This window comes from Seriola lalandi, unplaced genomic scaffold, assembly GCF_002814215.2.
Source record: "Seriola lalandi dorsalis isolate HSWRI2012SDOR001 ecotype SW California unplaced genomic scaffold, Sedor1 jcf7180002054945, whole genome shotgun sequence".
In the NCBI taxonomy this organism is placed as follows: domain Eukaryota; kingdom Metazoa; phylum Chordata; class Actinopteri; order Carangiformes; family Carangidae; genus Seriola; species Seriola lalandi.
The window spans coordinates 2,234,484-2,246,910 of NW_019525496.1; positions in this window are offsets into that span (position 1 = coordinate 2,234,484).

Genomic DNA, 12,427 nt, shown 5'->3' on the forward strand with positions numbered 1-12,427 from the left:
AGGGGGTGGGGGGCTGGGGGGGAGAGGAAGGGTCATCTGAGATCAGCCATGTTCAGAGGGCTGCATCAATAGCACAGTCACACTGACTACAGTATGCACAAGCTGCGTTTTGTGAGGAGATTGTTAAATACACTGTAGGAATGTCCTTATTATTGCAAGATATTGCAATAATTATTGATAGATGATCGGAACGGTAAAGATAATAATGATGGAATGTAGACTTCTGCCTAAAATGACTTCTTTGTTTTAAGTGATTATTACAATTAGAATCAACAGTACTTTTGCATGGTTTTATTGCAAATGGTTGTTCAATGGCAAGGATCAGATAGGAAAATATTAATTTTAAGAGACCTTACTGATTATACTACCAAGGTTAAATACAATTATAAGGATAGAAACAGCATGCATTAGACCCGTTGCTCTCTTCTTTTGTCAAAAGCGTAAGAAGGACAATAAAAAGAAGTTTCTGTTGCCACAGATGAAGCGATAACTTGATTATTTGATCATTTATCACATCAACTTTCTGTACCTGAAAAGTATTTTCCTACATTGAATCCATCGCTCTGTGTTTGCCGAACTTAACCAATCACATTCACGACTGTCAGGTTAAATTCCAGCAGAATTCCCCCTCAGAAAATCGAGAGAGACGAGGCTGTGGAAGCTATGATTATTTCTCCCGCGCTCTCGTGTTAACATTTTGGATACCTCTGCACTTTTCTAACCTTTTTTGATGCTGTATACACGGGACGAGATTAGCATTTTATTGTCATCAGAACGCACTGCTCTGACTTTAAATTGATCCAATAAAAACCCTCAAATACTATTTTCCTCATCCTCATTGCATTAGGTTTTATTTCATAACTCATAGATGTCAATAATGGAAACCATTATATAGCAGTATACTCAATAACAGAATTTTCCTGCTTGAAATGCATGCAGTATTGATTTCATGTTTTTCTGGGTCCATAAGGGCAAGTAGCGTGGCGGAGGTTGTTTTACTGTACTCAGTCAGCAATGCAGAAAACAACATGGAGAGGATTGCTGCTTAAAAAAAAAAAAAAGTACAGCTTCAAGAAAATAATAAAAATATATTTTAAGAAACACTTCAGTTCAGATAATTAAGAAGTAGTTCCTAAAATTTTTGATTATTGTTTTCATTTTATTTATAGAAATTACTGTGCTCACATTATTCACAGGAATCTCCATGCATATTAACATCAAGCAATCAAAAATAATAATGTGTTATTTCAGATCTAACATCCAATCACGTGCTACTTGAATTACAAACACTGCAATTTCTGGGAATTCAGTGTGTGAGTTATGAACTATTGCTGTGCTGGAAAATGCTCATTTTTCAATTAGGGTCCATTGTTTTGTGAAAGTGTAAAATGAATGTGGACAGCAGTATTTTTGAAACAGCTGTATAGCGTCTGAGGCTGGTACTGTACTGTGGAAGGCTCCAGGTGAAGCTGTGCTATGTGGCCATGCTGCGTTTGATTTTTATTGTGCTGAATTGGAATGACAGAGCAAAGCATTTCACATAGTGTGTCTTCCATTTCTTCCCTGGGATCCCTCCAAGCTAGCCTCTTGTGTCCCCTGGGAAACAAACCCATCCAGCTAATATGCCATAAGCTGACAGCCCTCCTCTGAAATGTGTGTTAAAGAGCCGGGTTTGAAAACATAAAGGCATTCTTCAGAAGCTGACGCAATTCCTTTAGAGATGCACACATTCTGCATGTACCTCTTGCTTCATGCAGAGTGCTCATAGCTCTGCTAAAACAGCGCTGGGATTTTACGCATATTCACACACTGTCCATATTAAATGCATGAACATTTTATACATTACACAAAAAGACAATATGTTTTAGATGAACTTCTAAATTCAGCACAGGGAGGCAACAAAGTCACAGTGATGCTTTTAGCACAAAAAAAAAAGGACTTTACAGTATTATATGCCTCTGACTCACTGATATCTATGCAATTTAGCAAGCACATGAAATTGCCCCAAGTTTTCCAACCTCAGCTGTAATCCGCTCAAGGAGGATTTGCAGACTTTTCCTCCAAACCATTTTAAATCAGACAGAACAGCGAGGGTGAAAAATAACACTTTAAACGGAAATCTTGACAGGATAGCGCAATGTTAATGTTACACCACAGCTGCTTTTGTTTAAATCCAGCGCATTCACAGCTCTTAAAAATATTGCATCACTGCTGGTTTTTATAATCTCTCTGCACTTTCACTCTTTGATGGTCTTAAAGAATAAAAATGCTGTTTCCTGACTTATTTTCATAAGAATTACAGAATACCTAATATGTGCATTTATCACGCTACACAGAGCAGCCTGAATTTAGACTATATCCACACCTACTGAGACTTACTGTTGTGATCTTATTCAATTTACACAGAAATATTAAAGCTCAAACTTTTAAGTACAAGAGGCAATATTGGTGTTTCATGGGGCAATCTTTCACAAGCACATTGTTCAACAACAGAATCACAAGCCATTTAAAGACCAATACCAGAGACCATAACGCCTTTATAGTTGGTGTTGTCAACTCAATTTTCAAATTCCACCCCACACTCTGGCTCTTCTATTGAAGTGTCATCTGATCTGCTGAATTACTGACAAGGCCACAGTCATCACCGTATCGCTCTGCCTTTCTCTCCAACGACATCCATCAGCAGCAGCGTTACGTTCACCTTAAACCAGGGAAATAACAGCGCTGTGAAAAAAAAAAAACCTGCTTGGAGCCGGTGTGCCAACAAACTCTCTGTGTCTTTTATCTAAAGGAGACTATTTCTCTTCATTGCTATACCAATGTACACCTTGCTTAATCATAGAGATAAGATTCTTTATGTCAAAATAAGGTTAAAGATGGTTCAAATTTCTTACTGACAATGCAGTAGATGACAGTGGCAGCCTCATTCAGTCATCAGGTAGGACTTTACAGCAGCTGTAATTAATGTTTTCATAATAATGGCTCTAATGACTGTGTAATAATTAATTAAAAAGTGAAATAACTAATCCACAGTGAACTATCACACGACTCTGCACTTCTTGTAACTTCTGCAGAACATTTTAATGTCTTTAAGAAAATGATTTTGGTCGTGTCTTATTTTGGTTCAGTTTTTAATTCAGTCCCACGACTCTCATGGTGCTGTTTAGTAAAAAGGTTCAGAAAACCCAGTGTACAGTACCAGGCCGACACCAAGTAGCAGACAGACAAAGTTAGCCACTGTAGCTGGCGGACGTAATGGAGCGTTTAGCTGCTAAACAGCCGGGTATATCCCCCAGGAGTTGGTGGAGAACCAAAACAAAGCTAAAAGAAGAGTGAATATTAGACTTAGCACATGGCCAGAAATAACGACTCCAAAAGAAAGCTGAAAAACTAATGTTGCTCCACGTTGAATGTGTCAATATGCAAACGTTTGCTAACAAATTTACCAGTTATGTTATGTAAATAACTTGTTTCTGCTGCGCCCAAGTGGCCAGAGAGGTTGTTATTGCAGGTTTGAAGTACTTAAAATTGATTATATTTCATAATAGGAAATATTAACAACTAATCATTAGATTGTAATTTAACTAATAGAAATGTTCTACTGTACAAAAATGATTTCAAAAATATAAGCTATGATACTTATTTTTTCTAATGGGTGACTTCCCAGCTAGTAGACCGTAATTTAACACTTTGAATAACTCAATAGTTAGTCATTGTGGGATATTGGACTGCATTAAGGTTTTTATAATAGGGAACCATAATAGAGTATCGGATCATAGTCATTTTTTTTATATTAGCATCTTATTGCAAATACATTGCATGTTTGTACTGTATCTAAGCAGTGGAAGTCCAACTCAGGTAGATAATCACTACCAGCATATAAATTAGATGTTTTTTTACTTAGATAAACAGGGATGAGCTCAGTTTTTGCAGTAGTAAGACCAAGATGACCTACAACTCCTCACTTCACACTGAAAGCTTCAGCAGCCTCACCTGAGACTCTGGTCCGTGGGGCAGTAGAACGGTTGAGGGGGGTCCTCTGGGAAAATATCATGTTCATGACCAAACAAAACTGAAGGACACCAAGTACAGCAGGGAAAGGTTGTCGATATGACCAGAGGAGCAGCGGAGCGACAGAGGGAAAAAAAAGAGGCACAGTGAGTTGGCAGCACTCTCGCTGCTCTTTGGTGAAATTGTCAAGCACTTGGCTGAGATGTGGTTTCTGACAGAATCTAAAAAAAGGACACCGGGACACTTTGTCTTTGGCGACCGATTGTTTTCCTGCAACAGTAATTTAGCCTCTTATCATGCAAGAGGATAATCAAAGCTGCTCTACTGGGTACTATAGGCAACTCTGCAACTCCTAAGGACAGTGTGGGAAATTGTCCCAAACATGTGCAGTGGTTAACTACACACACTAAACCCATATTTACCCTCCTGCTGTTGTGTGATTTCTTTGTGCCAAATGAATAAAATGACATGATCGTGTCCAGCTTCCACTGGACAGAGTGCTTTCCTGTTACTGTCCAGGAGACAATTTACATTTTATTCTGAAGATTTCTATTTGCACTGTTAGTGGGTGAAGAAGAGTCCCAAACTAAAACCACAGTTTCCACTGTAAAAAAAACCAAAAAAAAAAACAGGTCAAATGAATGGAACTTTCTTCACACTCCTCAGCTCAGTGCCACCAAGACACAGCCCAGTTTCTCTACTTGTGATATTCTGAATGAAACTTCTAAATATGTTCTCCCTCAGATTAGGAAACTACTCTGCACTTACATAATTGCACTTTCTGCCTCAGGCACCATCACATTACAGGTCATGAGAGACGTATATTTGACTCCTTTATAGACACAAGCTTGAAGAAAGCTGAGCGTGCCTCCATTATTCATTGTCAAATGGCCAAGCTGAATTTGGACACACTTATGCTGAGGGGTGGGGGGTAAAGAAGATTTTTTAATCCGCACTTTCAGAATCAGAATAAATGCAGTGTCTCAAATACCGTACATGCAGTTTCATATGGGTTGTTCAAGATATGTATACTAAATTTTCTTCTTTTTCTTTTTTACCACGGATTAATGGTAATAATCAGACGATTAAATTAAAATAACAGAAACTGCACTTAATCATTTCTGATAAAGACCTAATTTTCAATACATTGTTAAAGAAACCCTGTGGACTTTTGAGCACTAGTGTATCCGCGGTATCCCCATTCTTGTTTATACCTCATGCATGTGGCACCAACACATTCCAAGCTAACAACCATAGCAGAATTAAAAATATATTTTTGAATATGTTTTATGAGGAGGGAAAAGCATTCAATACGTGCTTCACGCCTACACACAAGGGTCATTCCACTCATCTAACAGTTTTTGGTTGTACTTACTGAGATTTCTATCCAGTTTGATTCTAATTCTGTTGATTTTATTGTCAAGTATTAATAAAATACTGATTGCAGCAAGATCTGTGGACAACATTTCTGGGAAGAGACATTCCTGTTGGAGTTTTCCATATGTTGTTTTTCAAATGGTTCACTTCCATTGTATGAATGCGGTGGCGGAATCTCGGTAGCATTTGTCTTAGCTCAGTCAAAACCTTAACAGATGCAACAGAAAATATCTGCATGGCTAGGTATAACTGAAAAAAAAAATCTGTTAAATATGCTTTGGGTGAACTGACCCTTTAAGTTGTGGGTGTACAGAGCTTGTTTTACAAACTGGCCCTCCTCTACACATCTGTTCCTGCTAATGCCGTCTCCTACCAGCATTCCTGATGCTCAGGTGAGTGTTCTCCTGGTGTGAATTGCAGACCTTGTGCTGAACATTGATGCACTGCCTCCATTACCGCCCTGCCTCCTTCCGAGGAGTCGACGCTATTGTTTATGACACTGACACATGCAGTAATGGGTATTTCACTTCTGCACCTATACTGAGTGCGTGTTGGAACTGGAAACACAGATAAATATGGTGCGTATCCACAACATCAGTAAATTTCTATTTCATCAACTGAAGCATTAGACTGATCACCAGAAAGCCACAGTGTGGTGGTAACATTGCTCATTGGACACACTGCCATTAGAAACTGAAATTATAACGTTGCTTTAACAGAGCAGAAACGATCCCATGGGTAAAACAGTAGCTACTACAAATCCACTATCACTCTCGTGTTTGGTCTCTCTGTTATTTCTGGGACTTAAACGTTCGGGGAATTCAAGGCGCAAAACTTCTGAAAAGATTTAACTGGAACCTCTTTTCAGGAAAATCATCAAACATGCAAAGATGCGTCTCAGGGGATTTGAGGAACTTCAGACATACTGTACAAGTCAGATGAATCCTGCAGTACTGTATGTCCCTGCAGACTGGGGAACATGGCAGCTGTCACTAACAAGGAAAGTCACATGCCACTCTTCTCCTTTATGTTCAAATACAAACACAGACTCTGGTGTATTAGTGCCAGATATTTTCAATTATCTGGTGTCAACCTTTATCTCTTCACATTTACTGCTGTACAGCTGGATTGACGCCTTCCTCGTTTCATATTTCAAGCACTGTTGTACTTCAGAGGAGAAGGAGGAGGAGAAGATCACAACAGTTTGAGGCAACTTTTATGTAGGTGTTTCAGATTCTGCTAGCCTGGGGGTATGTGGTGCACACTGTTAAATTCTTTAACAATGCTTTTAGCGGCACAATGATTGTAAATAAAAACGAAGGCAACCCAGGAAATGTTTGTCTTGAAGAAATCTTGTTCGCCCGAGCAGCTCATTCATTTCAAACACAGGGATTATCAGCCCACATAAAAGACTGATCAACTTTTCTGATAGAGAAAAAAATCCAGTGTAGTTACAGTGTTGATGGTATATATTTGTATTACAGTGTAGCTGTAGAGCACAGCATGGTTTTTACATCTCCTCAGTAGTTTTCTATTACAGTACAACAAAAAGCCTTCCTCTGTTTACATAGCAAGCTTGCATCAAGTGGAGGATTGTGCACATAAAATTACCATAATAGGCGGCCACCGAGTTTGCTAATGTGCTGCTCTGGATGATGGGGCATGCAGAGACTTGCTGAGGAACAGACAATGTGGCAAAAGCAGAGAAATCCTCAGTATATCCTCATTTTTCCAGGCCCTGTTTAGTACATGGGTGTGCAGCCACCCCAGGAGCAGAGAGGTTACCCCACATCTGGAGAAATGAGTTTGACCCTCTCAAAGGGCACAGGAAGTTGCCCCTGAAAGCTGCAAACAAAAGCAGCAGTGGCGAGCAGGAGCCCAGAGCGCCATTCATCGCGGCTAATGACTTGTTCATTAAGAGTGATGATGGATAAAGACTTCTCACGCTGAGATGAAATCAAGATTTATATGCGTTGTTTCCTCACCCAACTTGTGGGAAGATCATCATCATTTAATTCTATCTCTGCGGCCGGTGATGGGCATCCAGAGAGCGGGCTATCAAACGGTGCAGTCAGCTGGCAAAATCCAAAACGTGCCGTTGGCACATCTGGAGCTTGCCGTCGCAGCTGAGGGTGAGCAATGGCTGCTGGCGGGTGGCCAAATTACAGGCAGAGACGCTTCAGGACTCCACAGTCTCCACCCTGGCTTCTCCTCGTTTAGATCATCATCATTATTTATTTGCTTATTTATTATTTTTTCCATTATGTGTGCTGTGTTGCATTTCAACAGCACTTTTTTTTTTCCTCAGCATCAGCGTATTATCACACTGCGCTAGACCCTCGACCCACCTCTCTCTGTAGGTTCTTATCTCTAGCTGGAAATAGGCCCCAAGACACTTCATCAGTGTCCTTCACCCTGCTATCTGCTGCTCCCAACTTTTATTAAAACTTCAGCCTTTATCAGCTCCTGGGTAATTCAGGCATGACAAATTGGGCACCAGATGCCACCTCCATTTGAGGCCGCTGTACATCTCTTGCTCCCCTATCAAGACAATGGGAGGTGGCGGGCTGCAGCATTGTGGGATATCCACCTTTAGCCCACCACATCAGGGTACTTCAACAAACTTCCTTTATCCATCTGAACGCTGAATCCTGTGTCTGCCATTGTAAAAGTTCGTCGGTATGCATCTCCTCTACAGCAGTGCACTGCCGCTCTCTGCAACCTTTTCTATCTGTAATCTCATACAGGAGAATTACTATGAACCAGATGCCTCGTGAAACAACTAGGTGCCAGAATATGCTTTGTTTCTAATTTGATTCTGAATTGAAAAATTAACTGCAAAAATCTTCTAAGGTGTCTTTTCATTTTTATGTTGTTTTTCTCACACAATTTTATTTTCTTGTAAAATATTAAATGAAGAATCTATCATGCATTCTATTCGGTGGCCAGACACAGTTTATCCTTTTAAAACATATATTTCATATCCAATACAATATGATGGTGCAAGAAAATACTGCTATATTTTTCATGGTGCTGGTATTGGAGGAACCTCTTACATCCATGATGATCAATCAAAATGAGCACGCTATCATAATGTGTTATTTGTGGGATAACAAATAAATAAAGCTACTGTATTGTGATTCTGTGCACAATTAGCTTCCTCTGCTGCTTTTTGAATGCGCTCATCTTGATGACATGGACAAGAACAGCACTGGACAGCTCATATATACTGTCTCCTCCTCCTGCACATTTCATTTTGGGCATGTTTAAAGATAGGATATAATTTATGATGCATTTAAGAAGAGGGAACGTGGAGCAGAGTTGTACGGTCTGTTAAGTAAAACCTCAGCGGCTCCAGGATATAGAAAAAGAATCAGTCAATGCCATTAGTTCATTTATATCGCAGAGATTAATAATCTACAGGGGGTTTTAGGAACAGAGCAGACTGAAACAGACAACACACATCCCCTCATATGTACGTGTACATGTACCTAATTCTGGAAGTGTGAAAGGTTTTAAAGTTGACAGCCCTGCGCATAAAGAAGCTAGTTGGATCAGTTACTGGAACTCTTGAATAGTATTCATAGGGATAGGGACAGTATTCATGGGATATGGTCCCTACCTAGACCTGCACATCATCTGCTCCTCAGGGAATTCAGCGAGGGTCCTGCCTGTAAATAAGAATCCATGATAGAGGGGCAGCGGGCGTGAAGCATGAGATTGGAAACCAAAGGCATCACACTGGGCTGTTGGATCTTAGTGATGTTTAGCAACACATAACTCTACACATAGACCCTGTATTTGGCATGAGCAAGTACACACACTAATGCACACAGGGGCACCCATGCATGTGAACACTATCTCTTACACTGCATTATAGTGCGAGTGCCCCCTCTTTCATAAATATACACATATATGTGTAATGTCTTTCAAATGAGCTCACAATAATCAGAGCCTGCTCTCGCAAAGAGTTGCTGATTCACACAGGGAATGTGTCGGGAATGAGAAGTGCACAGACAGCACAGCATAGATCCACTCTCATTATTCCAACTGGGTTCCATTTTTAATTTCTCTCCACAACATCCACGTTTGGTCGTTCCCGTGCCCAATGCAACAGTGCCGGCCAAGATGCCAGCTGTGTTTCAGGGCTAAAATGTGTTTTAAGAGCTACTGCAGGATGGTAATGTGTTGTGCAACCTGCCAGCCCATGAGCATCCCGAGGCAAATGGGAGAAGCAGTGGTTAAAAAGCAGGCTTTTTTGGGCTAGAGCCAGGGAGTAATCTACCACATAAAGGCATGGCATAACCGGGGGCTATCATATGGGATATGCTTCCCAAAAGACACCATTTTTTTTTTTATAGAGACCTCCCATTATTTGGTGCCAATGGAATTTGGCACTGAAAGCCTCTTTTAGTCAATTAACATTTAAAATTAAAAAGCACTTTACACAGCCATGTTAAGTAAATTAGCAAACAATAGATTCATTTGTCAGTGACGTTGGAAGCATCATAGAACCCCAGCAGAGCAAACACACTCACAGTGAACAGGAAATGGAGACTGACCTCGCAGACAGGACTGGGATACGCTCTTTTTCACACATTTACCCATTGGTTTGAAAAATATACCAATTCCCTGCTTGAAAAGCCTTTCATTTTGGCAATTTGTTATGTCAAATAAGTTTGCTGGGTAAACTGGACTTGGGTACAGAAGCCTGTGATGAATAGTATCCATTAAGCTGGAATCTTACAAACCTTAAAGTGAAAACATACCTAAAACAAGAGCATCATTAGGAAAATGAGCAAAGACCTGAACCTGGAGTGTTTCTGAGCAGAGATGAATGATGGCATCACACCTCGGTCCATTATAGACTCTATTTATACACAGGGACACAGAGGAGCAACACTAGTTAGAGGCTTCTCTCCAATTAGGTTATTACTGGTCTGGGAGCCTTTCTACTCAAGGAAATTTCAGAATAGAAATTGTGTCTTTAATCAAGCATAAGGAAATCTGTCATGGAATAGTTCCCTTTCCTTGGTGTTTTATTTAATTTGGTATCCACATATGTATTTCCTTATGCTTTGTTTAAATGAATTTACCAATTTCATTAAGTATATTTAGGAATCTAGAATGTCTCTAGTGATAACATAATATTCAAACATCCATTATTTACTTTGAAATGAGCCCCTGAAGTCATTCTTGGAGGATATTATTAGCAATAAAAACACAATTCACTCACCTAACAATTTCTGTCCAGTGTCAATGTTCTTTGTCGACGCAGGAGGTCGTGTGCCAACATAAACGCTTAAGATAAATCATCAAAAACTGATCTGAGGGAAACAAACTACATAAAGACAACCTCCTTTCAAATAAATTACACTATTCATAAATGTTCACGCAAACATCACTTCGATGGAATCAGATTATGAACATTTCTTTTCTATTTGTCACAGTTCTATGTTTTTCCCTCAAATTTTTCTAAGGAAACAGCACAAAGCTATTGTAAAAAATTAATGCTGAACACCAGTTCCTACTGAAATATATATATATACAACTACAATGTCAAACCCAGAGCCATATATATATACATATATACATACATATATAACAAAACCTTGTAATAATAGCTTGCAAATAGTCAGCACTAAACATGCTAGCAGCTTAACCTATTAGCAGTAGTGCTAGCTCAGCTATTCATGTCCGCCATGTGTCTTATATAGTTGTCCCTCAAAAGTCTCTGTTATGTGGTGAGACAGAAGGTGAGAATGTGGAGGTCAAGGTGGTGGATTTGTGAAAGTCCTACTTTCATGTGAGACGTCATGTCTTGTCACAAGACTACAATTTTAAATCATCATCTTTCCCTAAACTTAGCCATACCGTAATTTCCATGTGTAGTTATTGTGGAAAGAAAATTTCCTCCAAAACATTTATCACATGAACACACAGACTGCAAATGTAAATTGCTTCATAAACTGGCAACAAACTGAATCAATACTGTGCCTGATTGGTGATCAGTAAATTGGACATGAGTTTATATGAAAATATCACCTTGTGAAGGGTGATGGTGAGGGTTAAGAGCACCAATGTGTTGCCAATAAAACTTAGCTATAAGGTGAGGTATCACATGGCCCCTCGCACGCAGCCTGAGTGACAGGTCAGTTTACAGCCCTGGAATTCCCCGCCGCTCCTCCTCCTCATCGCAGGACATGGTAGCCTCACTTGAAGTAGAGCGAGGAATAAAGGATTACCTTCTGTATTTTTTCATTAGACTTTTCTTTTGTTACTGAATACATAAATCCATTGTGGCAAGATGCAATATGTATCATGGCGCTCCACCTGCGGACGTCTCATAATGGCTGCCATGTCCCTCCAGTCAGGGATGATAAGTGAACCCCCTGTGAATGTTAATGATAGTGATCATTCTGAACCAGCCCGCCTCTCCGTCTTCGCTCACAGCCCGGGTGTCACACACAGGGTGGCAAGGTTCAAGGGACTAAAATGAAAACAAACACTCAAGGAGATATATAAATAAATAAAGACGGAAATGAATGAATGAGGGACTGAATGAATGAATGCACACAGAGAAAAACATACTGTAGCGGGGATGCATTGACTTTCCTTTTTTTTTTTTTTTTTTTGGATTACTTTAACTTAGAAATATGCAATTACTGGCAGTATTTTGTTCCATAGTGTTGATTAATTATTGTGTCATTTAATGCAAAAGTCTAAGCTGCTGTAATATTTTTCATGCACCAGGACTTATTTCATTATTTACAAGGCCGGTAAACAGTGGGGAGCAGGTGGGTTCAAACAGATGTGGCTGTTTACATGACCACAATAGTCTGGGCTTCATATCTGGTCATTGCTCGTAAATAGCTTTGACAACATGCACACTTGCAGGGCCAGACAAAGGCTTGACTCAGCTAATCAAAACTGACAATACTGAAATCACAATGAGCCTTTCTCTATCAAGTGCTATGAGTCAAATGGGAGATGAGCGTAAGTATCCCGCTAATCTTGAACAGCACCCGCACGACGCAGA